Here is a 12,175-nt window from a genome sequence, read left to right on the forward strand (position 1 = left end):
GAGAGGGTGGGATGATTTGGGAGAATGGCATTGAAACATGTATAATATCATATAAGAAATGAATTGCCAGTTTAGGTTCGATGCAGGATACAGGATGCTTGGGGCTGGTGCACTGGGATGACCCAGAGGGATGGTATGGGGAGGGAGGTGGGAGGGGCATTCAGGATTGGGAACATGTGTACACCTGTGGCAGATTCATGTTGATGTATGGCAAAACCAATACAATATTGTAAAGTAAAAAAATAAAATAAAATCTGAAAAAAAGAAAAGATGTGATTCAAATAATTGTACAAAGCTCACATTCCTTAGAATTATAATAAAATTATCTCAGAACACATCTTGGGAAGAATCAGCTCAGTTCAGTCTCTCAGTTGTGTCTGACTCTTTGCAAACCCATGAACTGCCGCATGCCAGCTTTCCTGTCTATCATCATCTCCCAGAGCTTGTATAAACTCATGTCCATCAAGTTGGTGATACCATCAAACCATCCCATCCTCTGTCATCCCCTTCTCCTCCTGCCTTCAATCTTTCCCAAAATCAGTGTTTTTCTAATGAGTCAGCTTTTTGCATCAGGTGGCCAAAGAACTGGAGCTTCAGCTTTAGCATCAGTCCTTCCAATGAACGTTCAGGACTGATTTCCTTTAGGATTGACTGGTTTGATCTCCTTGCAGTCCATGGGACTCTCAGGAGTCTTCTCCAATACAGCAGCGCAAAAGCATCAATTCTTTGGTGTTCACCTTTCTTTGTAGTCCAACTCTCATATCCATTCATGACTACTGGAAAAACCATACCTTTGACTAGATTAGACTATTCTTTGGGGAAGAATAGGAGCTATTAATTGTTTTCTCAGATGCCAGCTTTGCTTCAGTGCAGGTATGAGTATCAAAGCTTTAGAGTTTGCGTTTTCTTGTCCTGGCATCCTGGACACACTTTTGCTCGAGGTCAGCACAGGCCTCCTTGACCAATTTGGCCTTGAAGCTGTGGGGGATAGGAGGGCACAGTTAGATGGAGAACCTTGCGTGTTCAGCCTGGGAGTGTCGCTACTGTATAGGAAACATGCCTGGTCTGATAGGCAGGGTGCTGGGGCTGCCCCAGCGATGGAAGAGGAAGAAGGGGCCTCAGGAGAAGCAGCTGCTTTTGCCAGCCCAGGGGAAGCCACCATGGCTCTGCATGAAGGAACTGAGAGCTGAACCGATGGCTGGACAGGATCTGGGAAGAGGAAGTCCCTTTATTTTCTTGAATTCTGTTTTCCCTTGGGAAAATTTCTAGGCTTGGGTTCAGATCAGATCAGAAACTTAGTCGTGTCCAACTCTTTGATACCCCATGAACTCTAGCCTGACAGCCTCCTCTGTCCATGGAATTCTCCAGGGCAAGAATACGGAAATGGCTAGCCATCCCCTTCTCCAGGGGATCTTCTTGACCCTGGGTCAAACCTGGGTCTCCTGCATTGCAGGCAGATTTTTTACTGTCTGAGCCACTAAGGAAGGATTGGGTTAGAGATGGTTTGAAGCATCTCCAACTCAGTTTGATAAGAACCCTGTTCACTGCACAGGAGAAGAACTCAGGACCAAGGGCTGAGTGTGAGCAGTCATGGTCCACTCACATCACAGCTTCCCAGGGACACTGGCTGCTGGTAATTCTTCGGGTAGGTCTCCAGCTTCTGGATAGGGATCTTCTTATTGGTGAGTGTAGAGCAGCAGGCAGTTGAACAATTAATTCCTTCTGCAGTAAAACAACAAAAGAAAGGTGATTTAGGGTGTGATCTTTCTGCTTATAAAGTATAGAAAATCATAGAAGGAGAAGTCAAAGAAAAGGGAAATTGCTCATCCTAAATCTAGTGACTCCGCCCTTTCAGATGTTCCTAAACTTTTGGTCTCACTTGCATGGACTATAAAGTGGGAGAAAAAACTGATGACGACTCTGGGCTGACATGCTTGGAGGAACAAATAGAACATTACAATTCTTCAGGGCCAGGGGCTCTCAGCTTTGGGTCGCCTATTAGACTCCAGCCAATCTCTGCTCCATCACGAGTTTTCTTGATACCCACTGCCTCTGCAGAAGCTGTATCTCTGAAGTTCAGATTCTGCTCTCCTCCACTGCCCTGCAACATATCTGGAAATATTCTGCACACTGACTGTTAGAGGCCCCCTCTTTGATATTTTGGTCCCCAAATACTGCTGAAAGGAGCCGCAGTAGTAACTGCACTGAGATCATGTTTCCCAAGCTGGTGTATGAATGCAGAATTACAAAGAATAGCGAGGAGAGATAAGAAAACCTTCCTCAGTGATCAATGCAAAGAAATAGAGGAAAACAACAGACTGGGAAAGGCTAGAGATCTCTTCAAAAAAAATTAGAGATACCAAGGGGACATTTCATGCAAATATTCATGAGCACAATAAAGGACAGAAATGGTATGAACCTAACAGAATCAGAAGAGATTAAGAAGAGGAGGCAAGAATACACAGAAGAAATATACAAAAAAGATCTTCATGACCCAGATAATCACAGTGGTGTGATCACTCACCTAGAGCCAGACATCCTGGAATGCAAAGTCAAGTGGGTCTTAAGAAACACCACTATGAACAAAGCTAGTGGAGATGATGGAATTCCAGTTGAGCTCTTTCAAATCCTAAAAGATGATACTGTGAAAGCGCTGCACTCAAGATACCAGCAAATTTGGAAAACTCAGCAGTGGCCACAGGACTGGAAATGTCAGTTTTCTTTCCAATCCCAAAGAAAGGCAATGCCAAAGAATGCTCAAACTACCGCACAATTGCAGTCATCTCACATGCTAGCAAAGTAATGCTCGAAATTCTCCAACCCAGGCTTCAATAGTACGTGAACCATGAACTTACAGATGTTCAAGCTGGATTTAGAAAAGGCAGATGAACCAGAGATCAAATTGCTGACATCCGTTGGATTATAGGAAAAGCCAGAGAGTTCCAGAAAAACATCTATTTCTGCTTTATTGACTATACCAAAGCCTTTGACTATGTGGATCACGGCAAACTGGAAAATTCTGAAAGAGATGGGAATACCAGACCACCTGCCCTGCCTCCTGAGAAATCTGTATGCAGGTCAAGAAGCGACAGTTAGAACCAGACTTGGAACAACAGACTGGTTCCAAATTGGGAAAGGGGTACAAAAAGGCTGCATATTGTCACCCTGCTTATTTAATTTATATGCAGAATACATCATGTGAAATGCCAGGCTGGATGAATCACAAGCTGGAATCAAGATTGCCAGGAGAAATATCAATAACCTCAGATATGCAGATAACACCACCCTAATGGCGGAAAGCGAAGAAGAACTAAAGAGCCTCTTGATGAAAGTGAAAGAGGGGAGTGAAAAAGTTGGCTTAAAACTCAACATTCAGAAAACTAAGATCATGGCTTCTAGTCCCACCACTTCATGGAAAATAGATGGGGAAATGATGGAAACAGTGAGAGGCTTCATTTTGGGGGGCTCCAAAATCACTGCAGATGGTGACTGCAGCCATGAAATTAAAAGACGCTTACTCCTTGAAAGAAAAGCTATGACCAACCTAGACAGCATATTAAAAAGCAGAGACATTACTTTCCAACAAAGGTCTGTCTAGTCAAAGCTATGGTTTTTCCAGTAGTCATGTATGGGTGTGAGAGTTGGACTATAAAGAAAGCTGAGTGCTGAAGAATTGATGCTTTTGAACTGTGGTGCTGGAGAAGACTCTTGAGAGTCCCTTGGACTGCAAGGAGATCCAACCAGTCCATCCTAAAGGAAATCAGTCCTAAATATTCTTTGGAAGGACTGATGCTGGAGGTGAAACTCCAATACTAGTGGCCACCTGATGCGAAGAGCTGACTCATTTGAAAAGACTCTGATGTTGGGAAAGATTCAGGGCAGGAGGAGAAGGGGATGACAGAGGATGAGATGGTTGGATGGCATCACTGACTGAGTGGATATGAAATTGAGTAAACTCCGGGAGTTGGTGATGGACAGGGAAGCCTGGCGTGCTGCAGTCCATGGGCTCACAAAGAGCTGGACATGACTGAGTGACTGAACTGAACTGTACTGGGAGGAGCTGAATTTTATGTTCACAGCTGGAATTCTCATCCAGGCTCTGTGTAGGAGCAGCTGTGCAATCAGGCTCACTCCTTTCCCATCTCAGACTTTTCCTGATCTTGTAAAAGCAGTTGTTATAGTGAGACTGTGAGTACCCTTCTGCTCTGATGGCTCATCGTGCCCCAGAGAGGGGGTGGTGTGCTTCAGAAGGAAGAAGAGGGGTGTTTGCATGGCTGAGCAAGCACCTGGATGCTGAAGGCGGCTGACCCAGAAGGGCTCTGTTGGAGGGTGAAGACTTGAGCTTCACCATGGCAGCTGCCAGTTTCTGAGTTGGTCTCAGCCTCTCTGTTCCTCTAATGGCTCTGCATGTCTTTTATAGAGAACAGATAAGAATATGGAATCAGTTAGTGGTTGAGAGGCCCTAATCTTTGTGAATGAATCACTAGATGGAGTAATAAATCTGCTGAACCATCACCCTGTCCTGAGGAGGATGTTAAGAAATTAAAGAGAAAAGTGTGACTTGACGCTGGCCTGTTTTTATTCTCAGGTCAGGGGTGCTAGGGAAGGTGGGAGCTATGCCCAGTCAGACCACAAGATGTGACCTCTGGCTGATATTAAAGCTTCTGCTTTTTGGAAATAAAACACTTTCTTTAGAAAAAGGAAGGAAATAAGGGTACCAAGGTCAAGGAGATGCAAGGAATTTCCCCATTTTCCTTTTAGGCTTCCAGGTGCAAGGGAAGAGAACACAGGCCACATATCTAAGTGTAAGGCATGTTAAATAATTTGCAAGCACGTCTTAAGACCACTGTTTCAGCTATTAACCTTATACTACTGAGTGTGATGTTCACTCTGAACATGTCATTTACAGTGTTTATTATGTTGAAGTATATTCCTTTAATATCCCATTTGTTGAGAGTTCTTATCATGAAAGGATTCTGTATTTCATCAAATGCTTTTTCTACATCTATTGAGAGAATTGTATGATTTTTAGCTTTCATTCTATTAACGTGGTTCATCATATTTATTGATTTGTGTATGTTGAGTCACCCTTACATGGTTAAATCCCACTTGATAGTGGTATAAAATCCTTTTAATGTGCTCTTGAATTCAGCTTGGGATATTTTATTGAGAATTTTCGCATCTATATTTATCAGGAGCATGGGCTTGTTGTCTTTTTTTCTTGTAATATTTTTATCCAGCTTTGATATTAAAGTAATGCTGGCCTCATAAAATCAGTTTTAGCATGTTTCCTCCTTTTTGTTTTTTTGGAAGAGTTTACAAAACATTTTTGTAAATGCTTTGATAAACATTTTTTCCTTAAATGTTTGATAAAACATTTTTCCTTAAATGTTTGATAAAACATTTTTCCTTAAATGTTTGATAAAACATTTTTCCTTAAATGTTTGATAAAACATTTTTCCTTAAATGTTTGATAAAAATCATCAGGGAAACTGTCTAGCCCTGGACCTTTCTTTGTTAGAAGATTGTTGATTGCTGATTCAATCTCCTTACTTATTATTGGTCTGTTCAGATTTTCTGTTTCTTCATAATTTGTTTTTTTGTAGGTTGCATGTTCCTCGTTTACCCATTACTTTATGTTATTTAATTTGTTGGTGTAAATTGTTCATGTAGTCCCATATAATCCTTCACATTTCTGTGGTATTGTTGTAATGTTTTCTTTTTAATTTCTGATTTTATTTATTTGAGCCTTTTGTTCCTCTTTATCATAGTTAGTGTAGCAAACTGTCAAGTTTTGATTATCTTAAAAAAAAACAGCTCTTAGTTTTGTTGATCTTTTCTGTTGTTTTTCTGGACTCAATTTAATTTATTTCTGTTCTGATCTTTGTTATTTCCTTCCTTCTGCTAGTTTTGGGCTGAGTTTGTTCCTCTTTTTTCTAGTTTCTTAAAGTGTACAGTTAGATTATTTATTTGAGATCTTTTTTTTTTTCTGGTGAAGATATTAATCACTATAAACTTCGCTCTTAGAATATTTTGCTGCATCTTATAAGTTTTAGTTTGCATTTTCACTTGTTTCAAGATATCTTTTGACTTTCCTTTTGATTCTTCATTTACCCATTGTTTAGGAGGGTTTGTTTGATTTTCACATTTGTGAATTTTCCACTTTTTCCCCTGTTATTTATTTATGGCTTTATACCATTGTGTTCAGAAAAGATACTTGCCATGATTTCAATTTTCATACATTTATTGAGACTTATTTTGTTATCTATCATACAATCTATCTTGGAAGATGTTTTGTGTATGATTGAGAAGAATGTGTATTCTTCTGTCGAGCGAAATGTTCTGTTTGCCTGTCAGGTGTATTTCGCCTAAAGTATAGCTCAAGTCTAAAATTTTCTTATTGATCTTCTCTCTGGAAAACCTATCTATTGTTGAAAATGATGTATTTAAGTACCCTACTATTATTGTATTGTTGTCTATTTTTCCTTTTAGATCTATTAGTATTTGCTTAATATGAATATTTAATTGTTTCAATGTTGGGTGCCCATGTACTTATAATTGTTGCGTTCCCTTGATGAATTGACACCTTGGTCGTCATACAATGACCTTCCTTGTCTCTTCCAGTTTTTGGCTGAATGTCTATTTTGTCTTCCTTACCACCAGTGCCACCTGGGAGAGTATAGCCACTTCTATTCTTTTGGTTTCCACTTGCATGAAATATCTGTTTCTATCCCTTCACTTTGAGCCTGTGTGTGTCCTTAAAACTGAGGTAAATTTATTGTAGGAAGCATATAGTGAGGTCCTGTCTTTGCAATCCATTCAGTCACACTGTGCTTTTTGTGGAGAATTTAATCCATTCACATTGAGAGTAATGATTGGTAGGAAAAGACTTAAACTGCCATCTTATTGTTTCTTGATTATTTTGTGGTTGCCGGGTTCCTTTCTTCCTCTCTCATTGCCTTTGTGAACTGGTACTTTTTCAAAGTGGTGAGTTTTGATTACCTTCTCTCTTATCTTTTAAGTATCAGCTTTTATGTAGTTTTTTGCTTTGTGGTTACCTTGAAGCTCACATAATACAACTTATAGATATAATAGTCTATTTGCACTGATAACAACTTTGGTTGCATACCAAAACTCTACTTACTTCAGTTCAACCACTCAGTCATGTCCCACTCTTTGCGATCTCTCTGGACTGCAACATGCCAGGCTTCCCTGTCCATCACCAACTTCCAGAGCTTATTCAGACTTACCTCCATTTGAGTTGGTGATGCCATCCAACCATTTCATCCTCTTTTGTCCCCTTCTCCTCGCACCTTTTTTCTTTCCCAGAATCAGGGTCTTTTCCAATCGGTCAGTTCTTTGCATCAGGTGGACAAAGTACTGGAGTTTCAGCTTCAGCATCAGTCCTTCCAATGAATATTCAGAACTGATTTCCTTTAGGATGGGCTGGTTGGATCTCCTTGCAGTCCAAGGGACTCTCAGGAGTCTTCTCCAACACCACAGTTCAAAAGCATCAATTCTTCAGCGCTCAGCTTTCTTCACAGTCCATCTCTCACATCCATACATAACCACTGGAAAAACCATAGCTTTGACTAGATGGACCTTTGTTGGCAAAGTAATGTCTCTGCTTTTTAATATGCTGTCTAGGTTGGTCATAGCTTTTCTTCCAAGGAGCAAGTGTCTTTTAATTTCATGGCTATAGTCACCATTGGCAGTGATTTTGAAGCCCTCAAAAATGAAGCCTCTCACTGTTTCCATCATTTCCCCATCTATTTCCCACGAAGTGATTGGACCAGAAGCTATGATCTTAGTTTTCTGAATGTTGAGTTTTAAGTCAACTTTTTCATTCTCCTCTTTCACTTTCATCAAGAGGCTGTTTAGTTCCTCTTCGCTTTCTGCCATAAGGGTGGTATCATCTGCATATCTGAGGTTATTGATATTTCTCCCAGCAATCTTGATTCCAGCTTGTGCTTCATCCAGCCTGGCATTTCACATGATGTGCTTTGCATATAAATTAAATAAGCAGGGTGACAATATACAGCCTTGATGCATTCCTTTCCCAATTTGGAACCAGTCTGTTGTTCCATGTCCAGTTCTAATTGTTGCTTCCTGACCTGCATACAGGTTTCTCAACAGGCAGGCCAGGTGGTCTGGTATTCCCATCTCTTGAAGAATTTTCCAGTTTATTGTGATCCAAACAATCAAGGGCTTTGGCATAGTCAATAGAGCAGAAGTAGATGTTTTTTCTGGAATTCTCTTGCTTTTTCGATGATCCAACAAATGTTGGCAATTTGATCTCTGGTTCCTCTGCCGTTTCTAAATCCAGTTTGAACATCTGGAATTTCACAGTTTATATACTGTTAAAGCTTGGTTTGGAGAATTTTGAGCATTACTTTACTAGCGTGTGAGATGAGTGCAACTGTATGGTAGTCTGAACATTCTTTGGCATTGCCTTTCTTTGGGATTGGAATGAAAATGACCTTTTCCAGTCCTGTGACCACTGCTGAGTTTTCCAAATTTGCTGGTATCTTGAGTGCAGCACTTTCACAGCATCATCTTTTAGGATTTGAAAGAGCTCAACTGGAATTCCATCACCTCCACTAGCTTTGTTCATAGTGGTGTTTCCTAAGGCCGACTTGACTTTGCATTCCAGGATATCTGGCTCTAGGTGAGTGGTCCCACCATCATGGTTATCTGGGTCATGAAGATCTTTTTTGTATATTTCTTCTGTGTATTCTTGCCACCTCTTCTTAATCTCTTCTGCTTCTGTTAGGTCCATACCATTTCTGTCCTTTATTGTGCTCATGAATATTTGCATGAAATGTTCCCTTGGTATCTCTAATTTTCTTTTCTTTTAATTTAAATTTATTTATTTTAATTGGAGGCTAATTACTTTACAAGATTGTATTGCTTTTGCCATACATCAACATGAATCCGTCATGGATGTACACGTGTTCCCAATCCTGAACCCCCCTCCCACCTCCCTCCCCGTACCATCCCTCTGGGTCATCCCAGTGCACCAGCCCCAAGCATCCTGTATCCTGCATCAAACCTGGACCGGTGATTCATTTCTTATATCATATTATACATGTTTCAATGCCATTCTCTCAAATCATCCCGCCCTCTGCCTCTCCCACAGAGTCCAAAAGACTGTTCTATACATCTGTGTCTCTTTTGCTGTCTCGCATACAGGGTTATCATTAACGTCTTTCTAAATTCTATATATATGTGCATTAGTATACTGTATTGGTGTTTTTCTTTCTGGCTTACTTCACTCTGTATAATAGTCTCCAGTTTCATCCACTTCATTAGAACTGATTCAAACGTATTCTTTTTAATGGCTAAGTAATACTCCATTGTGTATATATACCACAGCTTTCTTATCCATTCGTCTGCTAATGGACATCTAGGTTGCTTCCATGTCCTGGCTGTTATAAACAGTGCTGCGATGAACATTGGGGTACATGTGTCTCTTTCAATTCTGGTTTCCTCAGTGTGTATGCCCAGCAGTGGAATTGCTGAGATTTCTAGTCTTTCCCATTCTATTGTTGTCCTCTATTTTTTCGCATTGATCACTGAGGAAGGCGTTCTTATCTCTCCTTGCTATTCTTTGGAACTCTGCATTCCAATGGGTATATCTTTCCTTTTCTCTTTTGCCTTTAGTTTCTCTTCTTTTTCTCAGCTGTTTGTAAGGCCTCCTCAGACAACCGTTTTGCCATTTTACATTTCTTTTTTCTTGGGGATGGTCTTGATTACTGCCTCTTGTACAATGTCATGAGCCTCCATCCGCAGTTCTTCAGGTACTCTGTCTATCAGATCTAATCCCTTGAATCTATTTGTCACTTCCACTGTATAATCCTGAGGGATTTGATTTAGGTTTTACCTGAATGATCCAGTGGTCTTCCCTACTTTCTTCAATTTCAGTCTGAATTTGGTAATAAGGAGTTCATGATCTGAGCCTCAGTCAGCTCCTCATCTTGTTTTGCTGACTTTACAGAGCTTCTCCATCTACTCACTTAACCCCTGTCTGTGTTTGTTATGCTACAATTAGCCTCTCTGTATGTAACAAATGATTGTGGGTAGATTTATTTTTAATACTTTTGTTCTTTAACATTGGTATTAGAGTTAAGTCGTTAATATATAATTATACTACAGTACTAGAGTATTCTGAATTTGACTATACGATTACCTTTATGTGTTGTTTATTTTCATATCACTAATTTGTGTCTTTTCATTTCCATTTACAGAACTCCTTTCAGCCATTCTTCTAAGGCAGTTCTGGTGGTAGTAAATTCCTTCAGTTGTTTATCTGTGGAAATCTTTCTCTTTCTTTATTTCTAAAGCACAACTTTTCCAGGGAGAGTGTTCCTGATTGGCAGTTTTGCTGTTGTTGTTGCTGTTTAAGCACTTTGAGGATAATATCCCACTCTCCTGATTGTTAGTTTCTTTGTGAGAAATCTACTGACAGCCTTATGGGTGTTGCTTTTTTAAATTGCAAGCTTCTTTTCTCTTGCGCCTTTAAAAATTCTCTCTTTGTCTTTGATTTTTGACAGTTTTATTAAAATATGTCTTGGAGAAGGTCTCTTTGAATTTGTTTGGGGACCTATGAACTTCATCAACTTGAATATCTAAATCTCTCTACAGATTTGGGAGGTTCTTAGCCACTATTTCTTTAAATAAGCTTTCTTTCCCATTCCCCCATCTCTTTTCCTTCTAGGACTTCAGTAATTCACAGATTGTTTCTTTGTTCTGTAGACCACAAAGTCATTCTTCAATCTTTTTCTTTTTCCTTCTTCTCTAACAATTTCAAAGGTCCTGTCTTCTGTTTTACAAATTCTTCTCGGTCCTTTCTGCTGTTGATGGAACCTCTTGCATTTTTCATTTCATTCACTGTATCTCCAGCCCCAGAATTAAAAAAAAAAAAAAAAAATTGCTTCTATCTCTTTGTTAAGCTTCTCATGTTGTGCATTTTTTGCATAATTTTGTTGAATTGTCTTTCTTCACATTTTTGTAGCCCATTGAGATGTCTTTAACAGGCCATGTTAAATTCTTTTTTCAGGGAAATTCTAGATCTCCACGTCTTTGGAGTCAGTTACTGGAAAATTATTGTGACCCTTTGACGCTGTCATGCTTCCTTGATTTTTCGTATTTCTTGAAGTCTTGAGTCACTTTCTTCAAAGTTGTTGTTATTATTTTTTTTTTTAGACTGTTTATTTATTTGGCTACATTAGGTCTTAGTTGCCGCCCTTGGGACCTTCGATCTTCCCTGCAGCATTCAAGATCTTTAGTTCCCTGGCCAGGGATTGTACCTAGGCCCCCTGCACTGCGAGCGCCGAGTCTTAGCCACTGGCCCACCAGGGAAGTCCCACTTTCTTTGAATCTGAAGAAGCAGTCACACTCTCAGGTCGTAACTGAGTGACTTCAGGAGAGAAATACTAGGGATTTTGACGCTGTCTCATAACGGCTAAATACATGCTTCCTGCATGCTTTAAGCTCCCTCTTGTGGCAGAATCCTTCAACTTGCTTGCCTTCTCTCAAGCCTGCAGCACACCAGGCCAAGTGCTGACAGCCTGGCTTGCTTTCTCAAGGGCAGAACTAAAGCCAAGCTAGGTCTCTGCCTGGCGCACATTCAGGCGGGTTTTCTGCGTGTGCTCACTAGGTGGCGCCCAGGCTCAGGCAGGTTTTTTATTGCATGTGCTCCCTAGGTGTCTGCCGAAGCTCACTCTAGTCATTTTCAGGGACCGTCATTGGGAACCAGCCACAGGTTGGGTATGGATGTGGGTAAGGCTCATGTGGTGATGTGAGCCTCTTAGAAGGATTTGCAGCTGAGATCTTTGGGGTCTGCAATGCAATTACTAGGATCTGCCTCCCTCTGATGCCTCCCCTAAATTCTTTTTTTAAAAATATTTTTTGATGTGAACCATTTTTTTAGTCTTTATTGAATTTTTGTTACAATGTTGCTTCTGCTTTATGTTTTGCATTTTTCTGGCCGGAGGCATCTGAGCTCTTAGCTCCCTGACCAGGGATCGAACTTGCACCCCTTGCATTGCAAGGGCGAAGTCGTAACCACTGAACCACCAGGGAAGTCCCTCCCCCAAGGTTCTACCTGCTGCTTTCCCAACCTCTTCTTAACCCCTGGTCATGCAGTTCAGGACTCAGTACTCTGAGTGGAGCA

This window comes from Budorcas taxicolor, chromosome 19 (assembly GCF_023091745.1).
Source record: "Budorcas taxicolor isolate Tak-1 chromosome 19, Takin1.1, whole genome shotgun sequence".
NCBI lineage: Eukaryota > Metazoa > Chordata > Mammalia > Artiodactyla > Bovidae > Budorcas > Budorcas taxicolor.